Source organism: Lissotriton helveticus, chromosome 3_1 (assembly GCF_964261635.1).
Source record: "Lissotriton helveticus chromosome 3_1, aLisHel1.1, whole genome shotgun sequence".
Classification (NCBI taxonomy): Eukaryota; Metazoa; Chordata; class Amphibia; order Caudata; family Salamandridae; genus Lissotriton; species Lissotriton helveticus.
In genome coordinates, this window is record NC_136061.1 from 12,945,759 (window position 1) to 12,960,114 (window position 14,356).

At 40.7% G+C, this 14,356-nt stretch overlaps 1 protein-coding gene across 1 annotated transcript in view; it reads left to right on the top strand.

Annotated features, from left to right (window-relative positions):
- The window catches only part of LOC144822036 (CD5 antigen-like), a 211,064-nt gene that overhangs the window by 60,695 nt on the left and 136,013 nt on the right, over nt 1-14,356 (top strand). The gene's annotated exons all lie outside the window — the stretch shown is intronic.

Sequence of the window (14,356 nt, forward strand, 5' to 3'; positions counted from 1 at the left end):
TGCCAATATTCACCAATGCACTGTCTACACTTAAACCTTGCGATTTATGAATTGTCACCGCATATGCCAAGCAAACAGGAAACTGCTTACGGCGAACATATAAGTCTTTTACAAGCAAAAATCTAGCAGAACAACGACCAATTAGCTGTACTTCCTCAATGCCATCAAATTTAATTTTTAAAAATTCAATTCCATCTCTATTTCTGTATTTCACAAAATCAACAACATTACCCATTGATCCATTTACCAGACCTCTTTCAACATGTAAATTCCTTCTTAAAATTATACGGCAGTTCAAGCACACATTCAGAGTCTTTTCAAAACCTGCAGTTTTAGATATACTCTTCTCTAATGAATCCAATTTTGTTTTCAGATTCTCAGACAAAATAATTGTTGATCCCATATGCTCTACTCTGTCAATAGCTTCCAGTTTCACAATCTCTTGCTTTTCTAAATGCAACATTTTGTTGTTGAATTTGGCACATTCTGCAAGAGTTGGCATCAAACATATTCCAGATTTTTTCTCAGTAACTTTCTGAAAAATATTCTCAGGCACAACATCTTCGTCTGGATATAAATTTGTCAGTAATCGTGCTTGTAAAGCTTCTTTCCCATGCTCGGTCACTTTTCCAATTCTAACATCTTGTAGAATAGTCTTGTAAACTTCATCCTTTGCCTGACGCATATTTTCATGCAGTTCAGCATAATTGAAGTTTAACCATATATTGACGTTGCCAATGCTCCCTAAGCACTTCCTGGTATCTTCATGCGTGAGCATTTTGAACACAGGTTGCCCTTTCACTGGTGTCAGCTGCAGAAGATCTCCGAAAACAATGATGTGTTTGCCACCAAATAACACATCATACTCTGTTTTGAGAACTTCTTGCATTCTCAAATGCACAAAGGCAAGCATGACATTGGAAACCATGCTTACTTCGTCAATGATAAGAAGTTTCATTTTCCTCAAGACTCTTGAAACTTCAAAACAAGCATCTCCAGATAGCTTGTGATATTCTAATTTGTTGTCATGCTCCACTGGCAGCATCAGTAAACGATGTAAAGTAATCCCTTTAATGTTATGTGCTGCCAGTCCAGTTGGAGCGGTGACAACACAAGACAGCGATGACTCTGTCCTTTCCTGCAAATAACATGAAATTGCTTTAATAAGGAAACTTTTTCCAGTTCCCGCTTCTCCACTCACGTACAGTCGGACAGGCTTCAACGACGTACATGAGCACTCTTTCTTGTCATGACTTAATCCATGATAAATTTGCATGGTAAGTTCGTCATATATTTTCCTCTGCTCAACGTTGAGTTGTCTTTCCAACTCTTCTAAGTTAACCGCATCCTCCTGAGCATGTGCCATGGCTCTTTCCACTTCATTCATAGCAGTGGCATCTTCATTTTCGATAAGAGGTCCTCCTAGTGGATCCTGACTCAATGAAGCAGAACTCTGACTGTCCTGAGAACTGTCTCTGGCAATCTCGGCTGCAATCGTTGCTTCCTGCTCAATTTCCACATTCAACATTTCTACATATTTGGGAAAAGCAGGACATTCTATGGTCTCCTTGGCAGCATTGAATGAGTCTTCGTAACAAAGGAAATCTCCAAGCAGTTCCTCTTCTGCACGCCAAGGCTTAAAAAGTTGCAAAAGTGCTAAATAGAAAAACTCCTTTTTTTCAGGAGATTCGCCACTCAATTTTCGATGGTTTATCAAGTGGCATTTTCTTTGCTTGACCAGACATCCCTCACTTCCTATTACAGCATACACTCCTTTCTCAGTATCTTCTTTGATGTTCCTCTTGAATATGTAATTTTGCAGAACCTCATACAGACAAACATTCTCGAGGTGACTGCTTCGATTTGGATAATATGTATCCAACATGTTGCTCTTCAAAATGTCGGTACTGTTTGGCTCCTTTTCCGCCAAATACTCAATTTCCCGCACAGGTTTCAGAACTCGATTACGCGTTGCAGCAAGACCAACACTCGCCCAAACGATACTCCTGGACTTGGCATAGAGACTTGCTGAAGACAACCGGTCAGAACATTCGTAAGCTCCGATTTCTCGATGCGACAACATCTTCAAACTGAAACTGTACAACTTCTTGCTGAGGCTCTTTTCATGGGAAATGTCCTCCCACATATCCTTCAATTCTGTCTTCTCTTTTTTGGTGATGTAAGATGTCACATACCGAGCCACAGCCATACAGTTATCAGCCACAAACTGTATATCCATGTTAGCATTCCACATGGACAAAATCACCGGGTTGTAGTCGTTGATGTACTTAGACTCTTCGTTCCTCTTCAAATTGTATGTGTTTTTAGGTGATTTCTTCATCACATTATGTCGCAGCGAAGACATCAAACTGTTCACTCTTCCTTTAGAAATCACCGGTCGTGGAAAGCCGAAACGACATTTGGTGTAGAACTTGTCTTTGTTCCGGAATTTACGACGACAGTACTTTCCACATCGATGGCTTTGGAAACGTAGAACTTTTTCTCTTAGGCTTTTTTTCTCCTTTGCGTTTGGAACAGCACACGTAGAATACTGTTCTATGAAACTCATCACTGAGTCTTCTGCATCCGTTCCAAATTTAGGTGCATCCTTGATCCACAGCAACATATGTATATGAGGAGCACCTCTTGCTTGGTACTCCTTCCTCCAGAAGAAATCCAACACCTCTCCAAGAGGTGGATTCTTCTTATTCATGATGAAAGACATCATACCTTCAAATCTATGATTGAAGTACCTACATACATTGACTGGATCCAAAGAGCACAGTTCTCCGGGTGTCTTGAATTCGATGTTTTCTACGTTAGCATTTGCCTCTCGTAGAAATTCAAGTAAGTCTTCCCAGCCATACTCAGCACAGATCAAAGTGAGGAACCATGTGGGAGTTCCTAAGTTCCTCAGCATACATTTTAAATCACCATGACGACGGTACCAGTACTCATTAGTACCACGCTGACACGCCATGAGATTAATCAGGTGAGAATCCAAAATACTGTCTTGGACATTGACTTTATCCATAAAGTCACTTGCCGAGATGTTTTGCATGTGTATACCACTTTTCAAGATGTGGTTCACTGCATATGACAGTCCAGACAGATCGCTTTCAAACAGGAGATGAAACAAATAAGGAATGCATTGTCGAAACCTAGGATCTCCTGCATACAATCGCAAAGTCCGGTATTCAGAAGCAGGAATTTGATGAGGTCGCTCATCATATCTTCCTCCCTGACCTGTTGGAAAAAGCTGTGGGAAACACCGAGCTTCCAAACTTTCCTCCCAAACACTAATGGGACTCCCTTTCGCTTGTTTCATTTGAAACAACTCAATAGCATTCCCCATGACTTCCTTGGAATGCAAAGGATGAACACTATAATGTTCATATATTTCTTCACTAGTACAGGGTTCTACTTTCTCAATTTGACCAGCACACAAATCGCTATCCTCTTCCTCACTTACTTCCTCTTCTGCAACATATACATTTTTATAGTATTTATTATATTTTTTCAAATACAATGTTGCCCTTTTGACTTTCCTAACATCTACTAAATCTTGCCATATTTTCTTATTCTTTGTCGGAACCCCATTAACTAAGATAACAAGAGGTTCCTCTTCCACTTTTTCTACTCCAATTGTGTTAATGTTTTTCTTCAAATCTAGAGGCAAATAAACAACTCTTCCCTTTAATCCTCTCTGTAAATCTGATGGAGGCAATTTCCCTGTCTTTGGCTCCATTCTTACAATAGCCTGAAAGGGATGGATACTTTGAATCAAAATAGATTCATAAGTATTTAAATCCTTCAATTCAGAAGGAATCTCAACCAATTCCAGATTATTATGAACTGCTCCAGCAGGCATCTGGTTTTGATTTAATTTGTTACAACAATAAGTACACACACGTTGATCCAATCCCAAATCAAAACAATTTTCTACCATCAAGTATGTTGTAAAATCCTTCCATTCACTATTATTTTCCCTTTCACTTTTTCCATATAAATCCACTAACTTAGTCTGATTCTTATAATAAGTGCGTCGACAACACACACAAGTGAAATTTGGCCTCTCACTTGATTTCACCTCAAACGTCGCAATTTCCCTCTGGAAATTATCTGTACTGGAAACCTGTACACTATCTTCCACATTACTCTCTTCTTCTTGGTCAATTTCAACATTCTCCTCTTTACTTCCAAAGTAACAAAACTCAATTTCTTCACATATATTCTTCACATCTATTTCAGAACCATGCAAAAGAGCAGCGCATAATTGTTTAAGCATAATTGCTGGACTCTTAGCATAATACAACATTCTAACTAATTTCCTCACTTTATTATGATGCACTGCTAGCATCCTGAAATGATGAAAAACACTCTGGCATACTCTCCTGGAAAGACAAGCCAGTGAATGACCATGCAAACCTATCACTTCTCTCACTCTGCAAGGATCTAATTCTTGCAACAACTTCATTTTCTGCTTCAAACTTTTCTTATTAAATGACCGTATAAAATCACAAAGCAAATTGATGGAATCCTGTCGTACACTGCAAATACTACTACACTTCCAGGTGTACACAGGACCCTTAGGACGTCTCCCTAAAACCTCATTACCTAACACCTCTTCTATCTCTGTTCTCACAACTTTTTCTTTTTCAACTGGACAACCATCTTTCACTTCATAAGCTCGACCACTGGTGTCAACTGCATGCACCAAATCATTATCCTGGAAATAACTCTCCTCATTAAAAAATGCCTCAGAGCTTGAACTATGCATCCATTCTCCAGAAAAAACTTCACAAAAATTACTACGATTAACTATTCTCTTCCATCTACTATTTCTTTTGAAATCATAAATTACCTTGTTTAGCTTCCTAATTCTATTGATTGTCAAAATAAATAACTTACGTTTAATTTCAAATGCCTGATCAATAACTTTCTCAACTATTTTTTTTCTCTTATAAAAAACCACTTTCTGTTGACCTTTCTTAATATTTTTTAACAAATTCCCAATTATCCTGTTGCGGAACATTCGTTTACGAATATCCCTAAACTGTTGTTTCCTTCTACTTTCATGCATAGAGTTATCTCTTACTCTAGCAGTAACATTTCTCATTGGCCTTTCCTTACCATTTGAATTGTTTCTCCTTTTCTGGACTGAAACATTTTCTGTAGTAATATTTTTTTTACTACACATATTTCTTATGACTGTTTTTGGACTCTTACCCGGTGCTTTCTTGGTGACTTGACAAATCTTTTTGTTAGAGGACTGCTGCATTATTCCATGGTCCTGCTGTCTTTGACGTTTTGCAGCCTTTCTCACTCTTTCTTTGCTAGGCATCCTAAAATCTTGAAATAATCTGCAGTTGAATCTGTGGTAAAATATAATAAAAAATGTTATTAACCACTATTACCCAACAGTAAATTAATAACAGTCATCACAAACTTAACACACTACTTAAGTATATAATATACTGAAGCCTATCTCCAATTTTTCACTGAACAGGACTCATCTCTTCTTAACCTTGGATAAACCTCACCTACTCTGTGTCCCCTGCACATAATTAAATGTAAAGGGGCAGATTTATATTAACTAGCACATCCCCAGGGATGCACCAGTTAACGTGCACCGCTGCTCTGCCACCCACGGTGTGCCGCATTTACAATCAGATAGGACAAAGCTACATCAAAACCCTGCGCCTGCTTGAAGCAGGCATAGATCTTGACGCAGGTAGGCTGAAAGCTAAAGCAACAACTAAGTGTCGTGTGCAGAAGTTACAAAAAAGGAAAAATGGCGTTTAAACCAGTAATGAGACCATGCTAACGTAACACAGAGTAAAAATATCCAGGATCTACATCAGTTTGGGGTTCACGAACCTGGCAGGTACAAGGCACTGAGGCTTTCCACCGTGCATGTCTCATCCCAAATCATATGTTGTTTGTGAATGAAACAATTTCCCAGACCAAATGCTTTGGATTGGCTACTTCTAAAAAATTAAACACCCCTACTATCCCGGAGTTAGAGGAATATGATGGTTGGAGTAATTTTACTCGTTGTCCATTAAAGATTTATAGGCCCTACTCCGTAATTCTTCCTTTAACATTTCCAGTATAAATCCAAAAGGTTGACTGCTTTGGCAACGTGCCTTATCCACGGTTTAATAACGCTGCCTTTTGCTTTATATAAGTTTTCAAATTGTATGAAATATATACCAATAGGTCGTTATTAACCTTTAGGTAGTGGTTTTCTTCATGAGGTCTGGTCGCTTCCATACACATACAGATTTTCAAAGATGATCAAGAACTTTATCTGAATGGAGAGGAATGCACTGAGACGCCAGATCATTCACTAATGTGTAGGCACATACAGTTACACGGTTCATGCAACAAACACCGACCAAATATGGCTTGCGTGTTGCAAGGCACACCAGTTCCTGCTATCATCCCCACGTTCAAGTTCTTGGAAAATGGTAGTTATTTGATGCTCAATAATGAAGATTGTTCTGGGTTAATTAAAAGTATTCATTTTATCGTAACAGTAAATGAACGGGTTATTTGCTGCAGAAATGTTCTATTTCCTCCCACACATGAACATAGGGAGTTTTCAATCTGGCCACAAATACCAACCTTGGGAGCACATTTCAACGGCATGACAAGAATAAGAGCTCTTTTGTCTCAAAGAGAGGTGGCCTTGACTTCGGCCCGTGAAACTTTCGTGCTTCACATAGCGAACACCCGTACAGAGGTGCAGACCCTTTTAAATACAGATTCGCCTTTCCATTTCAGCAAGATGGTTCGGACTATCTCTAACGCGTCCTCCACAAAGGGCCTGGCGCACTTTTTTAAAGTTGTTACCAGTGGTCTCGTGACTTCATTTGAGAAAATCTTTGGAGTCATCCCTGCTTTCTTTCATTCTATTTTTTCCACTCTGCTTCGTGGATTCCCATTTTTACTTGCATTACCAGCGGACGCTCTTGTGCTTTTTTACATTTTTAAATATGGATGTCCCTCCTGTGCAAGCTCCCGCCCTGCAGCTGCTGACACTGTTCCGCAATCGCATGCTAGAATATTATGGCACAATGCCGTTGGCGATATTAAGCACGGCATATGGATTATCTTTTCGATTCACCTACTTCACCTGTGTCCAGCCTGTATTTCACTGCCTGACCTGTGATTTCGATTGGGCCATTGATTTGTGTCTCTGCGGACCGGTTTCTCCTGACGTCGACTTTAATCAGCTGATGACTCCTATCATTACTCACGAGTTGGTTTGTCCTGGCGAAAGGATTATGGCTGTGGCATTGATGCATGGACTAATTGGTCCCTGGAATTTACTGGCGGCAACACAGTCTTTCTTGGAACAGAGCTTTCTTGAAAACCCACCGAGCTGTCCTCTGATGTTGATAGAGGATCCGGTGCTGGGAGAGCACTTATGTTCTTTTCCGCTTTTAAATTGGATGGCTGAACTCTTTTCGGATGAAGACGGTGACTTCCTATTGGAGGCTGTTGCAGCTTATTTTGCATACACAGTTATGTCATAGACCTTTTTCATGTTTGATATGCTGAGTACTAGCATTTCATTGACAATTCATTGACTTATTTGTCAAGTTTTTATTATTTAGCTTGCCTATTGGCTTAAGACTCGATAAAGTACTTGGCTGTTTTATTTTTCTTTAGCATTAAATTTTCCTAGTTTTTAATGTTTTACCTTGCGGACCGTCCACATATAAAGTTGCAATCTGCTCTCATGAGATGGCACTTCTATTATCTTATTCAGTTCGTTTCCGGATCATGGGGAGGTGTCATCTAGGTCCTGGATATCTTTACACCGTGTTAAGTTAGCATGGACTCATTACCGGTTTAAACGCCATTTTTTCCTTTTTTGCAACTTCTGCACACGACACTTAGTTGTTGCTTTAGCTTTCAACCTAATAGTTCATCGTGATTTACATGAGAATAATATGTTATTGCTCTACTATCTGCTTTACTTCTTAAACTATATCTGTACAGCGAGTGCTGAAGTTTCAAGAACAACACGATACAGAATTGTTATGAGGTCTGATCTCCACGACTTCATACTCATAACATAAGTGCAGCTTCTCCCAATTCTGGGCATGAGGCGGGTTTTATATTGCTTTGCCGAACACACATACACAACACTTGATGCGGTTCACATGAAGAGAGAGCTGGTGTATGCTGATGTGATTCCTTCAAATCTAAGACACTAAAGTATCGGCACGCCCTAAACCAACACAAAGAGACCTTCTTAGCAAATAATATATTATGTGTATTAGGGAGGGTGAGATATAAGCAGCCGCGGGCCGTGGAGGGAGTTACGGTGGGGCAGGGAGGCGGGGAGGGGGAGGGGAAAGTGTTGCTAACTCTTATTCATTTACAGCATGTTAACATACTGTCACCATTCGCTTTTTATGTACTACTGACTATGCTGGTAATTTTGCTACTGATAATATGTGTACTTGTATAATCTAAGATACTACGCCTGAGAAGACGGCATTAGTAAATAAACATTTCAAATACACATGTGTTCTTCTTAACTCCATGTTCTGGTTTCTAAGAAATATATAACGACCGACTGTTCATGAGTTCCACGTATCCTGAGGTACTATAAGTTCATATTCTGGATTGTCTAAACATTGAGAGTTTGTTATATCCAATGTGACACTGTACCTAGCTTGCTAAGGGGTTTTGATTACTAAGGTGAGTTTTGGGACACCCTAATTCGCCGAGGTTCCAATCCTCTGTCCACAGTTCTGTGTGAGAACAGAAACCCTGCGACAGGAGCACCCCTCAGCCTTGCTGGAGCTTCATCACACTTGCGATACAACTCCAGCAATGCGCCAACTTTACGGCACAAATACGTCACGCATCTGTGCTGTTTTTGCCCCATGATGCGCCGCATTGTAAATGCAGCACACCATAGGTGACGGAACAGCGGCACAGAATGACTAACACATCCCTGGTGATGCGCCAGTCATCATAAATCTATCCCTATGCTTCTTATCTTGTTAGAGATGAACCGCCATATGTATCATCAAAGTTTTTTCCATTTCCTAAATAGCGAACTTTAAGGAATAAATAGCGATTCTTTACCATTCCTAGTTTGCGATGACCTATTTGCTAATTACAAATTACCCATTCATTTCCATGCAGCAGGAGGCCCATAGGAATGAAGGTGCAATTTGCGATTAGCAATTACCTCATCGCAAATTACGAATTTTTCCGACGGTGCAGGGGTGTCTCAAGAACACCCTGCTGCACCCCTGAAAAAGAAATTTGGGGTCATATGGCGCACATAAATTTTGAAAACATTCCTTTACCTCAAAAACGATTTTCAACTCATAATTTGAAAACACTGCACATGGGGAAATGACTTAAAATGTCCTTAAGACACATAAAAGCATTTTTTGATTGCCTTTGCAGCATGTTTCAGTCACCTTTAACATGCCTATGTAACGGAAACATTCAAAATCTAAATTTGCCATGCACAGGTGGGAGCATATTTACAAGCAATTTGCTCCACAGACAAACTTCTTACATTGAAATGGGAAAGACTCTCAATTACCTTATAAAGAAGCAGACACCATTATGTCCTTCTCATCAATATTAAAACCATTGCTTTTTCTCAAAAACGATTTACAAGTCATAATTTGAAAACACTCCACAGCTCCTATGCACATAAAAGCCCTGTCAGTACTAATACTTCACATTTTCTCCAATTACAATTTCTCAAACAAACAAAATCTATTTGTGAAACACTTGAGACAAAGCAACATTTGAAAAACACAACTTTCTTCATAATTTTCTCCTTAAAGCACACTATTTTCTATCTAAATTAAAGAAATCTTTTCTCACCTTAGCAAATACTTTGAGTTTCAAAACAGTCTCAGAAACACACCAATTTGTCTTCAGCAGAGCAAAAGGTATGCACTCCAGAGTCTGCAGCTATCAAAAGCACAGAAATGCTGTAATTCCTCACACATATCTCTCATGTCACCCAATCAAAACTCTTCCCTCACTTTTTTTCAAAGCAAAACCCTTCCCCCCTCTGCCCCCTCTCTGCTTTTTCTGCATAGCAACCACCTCTTGCAAGACCTCTCACACAACAATGTTGCAATTGAACTCTGAACTCTCAGTGCACCTGCATATCCAGAGCATTCTTTCATTTAATGATTTTTTCTTCGCCACTCAAAATACATCTTTCAACGAACTCATCCATGCACACTAACTTTCTGTTTTCAGCAATCAAAATCCACCAATCACTGTTACTGCTTCATTAACACAGAAACTCCTCAGTTTTTTTCATTTTACACTCTCATTTTTTCAACTGCCATTTCATTGCCACACTTCATCTGACTGCAGGAGAACCTTCTCTCGCCATGTTTTCTGTCTGGATTGTTGGACATAGCTACATCTATTGGGCTCAAAGGTACGCTGAAAACAGGAATTTACCTAACCTCAATTTACAAGATGTGGAAATTAAGTGGTTTGGCCACAGAGGATTAAAATGTCACCAATTGATACCATTGGTGAAAACCTTTATGCATTTGCCAAAACCTGACCTGTTAATTGTGCACTGTGGAGGTAATGATTTGGGCACTTTGACTGGGGTAGGTCTGGAAATGCTTTTAAAGGACACCTTTGAGCAATTGATGGCACTTTTTCCTCAGACTGCCTTGGTATATTCAAATATATGCCAAAGACAGAAATGGAGGTGGTCGAACCAATTTTGTCCACAAATTGAGAAATCGAGGAAGCATGTAAACAAATCTGTTTCAGCTTACATGAGAGACCATGGAATGGGCTCCCTGTACAACAATAACTTGCGTTACTACATGCAAGATATCTACAGAGGAGATGGAGTTCACTTCTCAGATGAGGGCAACAGAGTTTTCACTCTGAATTTAAGACTGTGCATTGGTACCTACTTATAAGTACCTAAATGTACCATAAACCCAAAAGCTCTTCTCAGAGCTACCCTACATCTGATCACTCACAATTATTATTTTACTCTAACTTTTTTCACTAATTTTCAAGAAAGTACGCTCCCCAGAACGCTTCCCGGTTCGCGAACCGGGCGCACTCCACGCAAAAAAACTAAAAAAACGGTATATTTTTTTTTTGCCCTGCGAGACCCTTTCAAAGCCTCCACATCAAACCTAGGGGGTCAGGGACGATCTACTATGCCCCCTTATGGTCATTTGCCCCTTCGCTTTGGCCTCCTCTTGTCTCTCGATCCTACCGAGAGACAAGATGGCGGCCGCTACGGACTGTTTGGAATGTTTACAGACGCCGAAAAACCAATCAGCTTCGCAAACCTCCGTAACGCGAAAAGTACGCGAAGCGGAGCGCTGTTACAGATATATATCTTTTTTTGAACGTTAATTTCTCAAAATCCACTGGAGCACATATATTGAGACCTAGCAAAGGCACATCGGGCTACCAGTCCCTACAATTTTGCCAAGTTTCGTGCAAATCCATTCAGCCGTTCGATTATTATTATTTTATTTTTTTTTGCCCCGCGGGGCCCTTTTAAAACCTCCACATCAAACCTAGGGGGTCAGCGACAATCTACTATGCCCCCTTATGGTCATTTGCCCCTTCGCTTTGGCCTCCTCTTGCCCCCGATCCTACCGAGAGACAAGATGGCGGCCGCTACGGACTGTTTGGAATGTTGACAGACGCCGGAGAACCAATCAGCTTCGCTTCACAAAGCTCCGTTGCGCGAAAAGTACGCGTCCTGGAGCGCTGCCCGGTCCGCTGTTACAGATATATATCTTTTTTTAAACGTTAATTTCTCAAAATCCACTGGAGCACATATATTGAGACCTACAAAAGGCACATCGGGCTACCAGTCCCTACAATTTTGCCAAGTTTCGTGCAAATCCATTCAGCCGTTCGGGCTAAAAGTGAGGCCAACCGCCCTATGGAAATTAACATGGGAAAAACGCGTTTTGGGACCCTCCTTTTTTCTCGGCCCCCCCTTGACGAACCCCCCCAAAATTTTCAGGGGCTGCTCAGAAACAAAATGTGCCATTTTCCTGAAAATTTCAGCCAATTCCGTCCACAAACGCCAAAGTTATTAGACATAGAATTTTCAAAAATCCCATAGAGAAAAAATCCTAACTATATATACCTACTGGCGACCGCCAGTAGGTAATAAAATAGCGAGCTGCAGCTTTGAACGCACCCCAAATGGTGTGGAAGGATAGAGCATCAGTTAGGTTAATAGAACAATATTCATGAAAAAAAGAAACTGATTAGGAGGTATAAGGAGGGTCAAAAAGGAGCAAGTCATTAAAACACCATCACTGCTGATTCTGGAGCAATAAGGTGAATCTAGAACTTGGCATTTTCTGAAGCTGAAACACAGAGGGGTTAAATAGTTGAAGAGAGAAGCCGCTTGGTGCACGGGCGGAGTTTCAGCTTCCCAAAATGTCAGGTGGCATTGCAAGGAGAGCTGTGCAACACAGATGACAGATGTAATGCAGAGCAAATCAAACATTCCACCCCATTCAAGAGATCTGGGTTACATCCATCATTCTTTTGCTCACCATTCCACCGCAGTCTGATCCTATTTAGAAAAATGTTAAAAACATATCATTTTAAATTATTCATTGGTACTGCTATTATGTTTAGTCCCAAGCGCCGAGATACCCTCATGGGTGATTCAGCGCTATACAAACCAATAAACATAAACATAAACATAAACAAACAGTTGGGATCCACCCATATGCAAATCAGTCTTGACCCTGTGCCACATGGGAACAGGCCAGCCTGAACTGCCAAGCCATGTCCTCCCTGGACTGGAACAAGCATCCTAGGACCAGTTTTGGGGCATAACCCCCTCATCAGCCAGGCTAGCTTAAATCCAGGACACAGTGAGCATGGGACCCACATCTGGGCATACCGGACACAATTAGGGCAAGAAAGCAAAACACACACAGATGATAAACAGAATGCAAAGCAAATAAGACATTAACCCCAAAGGATATGGGTTAAATCCATTGTTCTTTTGCTCACTACTTCACCCCAGTTTAGACCCTGCCATTTTAAAATCAGTCTTGACCCTGTTCCTTGTGGTTATAGACCAGACCAAACTCCATAGCCAGGTCCTACATGAATGGATAACAAGCATCCTGGTATTAGTTTTCAGGCATTACACTTCATCAGCCATGCTAGATTGAATCCAATGACACAGTGAGCCCAGGACCCACGTCTGGGCATACCCGCAGCACTGAGGCTGAGAAAGCAAAAGATATGATGCATGCAATGCTGAACAAATCAAACATGCACCCCCAGTCAAGAAATCTGCATTAAATCCATTAAATCCATCATTCTTTTGCTCTCCATGCCACCCCAATTTGGACCCAGCCATATGCAAATCAGTCTTTACACAGTGCCTTATGGTAACAGTCCAGCACAAACTGCACAAACTACCAAGCCAGGTCCTCCCTGGTACAGAAACGAGCATCCTGGGACTGGTTTTGGGGATTCACCTCTCATCAGCCAGGGCCAGTTTGAATGCAGTGACACAGTGAGCCCGGGACCCATGTCTGGGCATACCCGGCGCACTTAGGGCATGAAAGCAAAATACACACAGATGATGGATGGAATGCAGAGCAAATCCAACTTTCACCCCAGTTCAAGATATCTAGGTTAAATCCTTTGTTATTTTGCTCACCATCCCACCCTACTTTGCACCCAGCCATATGCAAATCAGTCACGACCCTGTGGCTCATGAATACAGTCCAGACTGACTTGCAAAGCCAGGTCCTCCCTGGATCAGAAGCAAGCATCCTGGGACCAGTTTCACTGCATCACCCACATCAGCCAGGCTAGCTTGAATCCAGTGACACAGTGAGCCCAGGACAGACGGCTAGGCATACCCGGCGCAATTCGTGCAAGAAAGCAAAAGACCCACAGATGATGGACGGAATGTAGAACAAATCAAACATTCACCCCAAGTCAAGATATCTGTGTTGAATCCATTTTTATTTTGCTCACCATCCCACCCTATTTTGCACCCAGCCATTTGCAATTCAATTCAATTCAAGCAAGCTTTATTCCACAGATGTCATAAAAGCATAAAATACATAGAATTTACCTCAAAGGTTAGAAAAAGCGTAAAATACATATTATCAGAAATGCAATTCATCTTAAATTTTTTTAAATTAAAATACACAATATACCACAGAATAACACAGGAGCACAATGTGGCCAAATCACCCCTTTATCATTTTGCTCCTAATAGTCCAGGACCACCCTAGGAACTTTGCCACTGCTATGTATACAGGAGGGTTAGTACTTGTGCAAATAATTCTAGTAGCTGCCA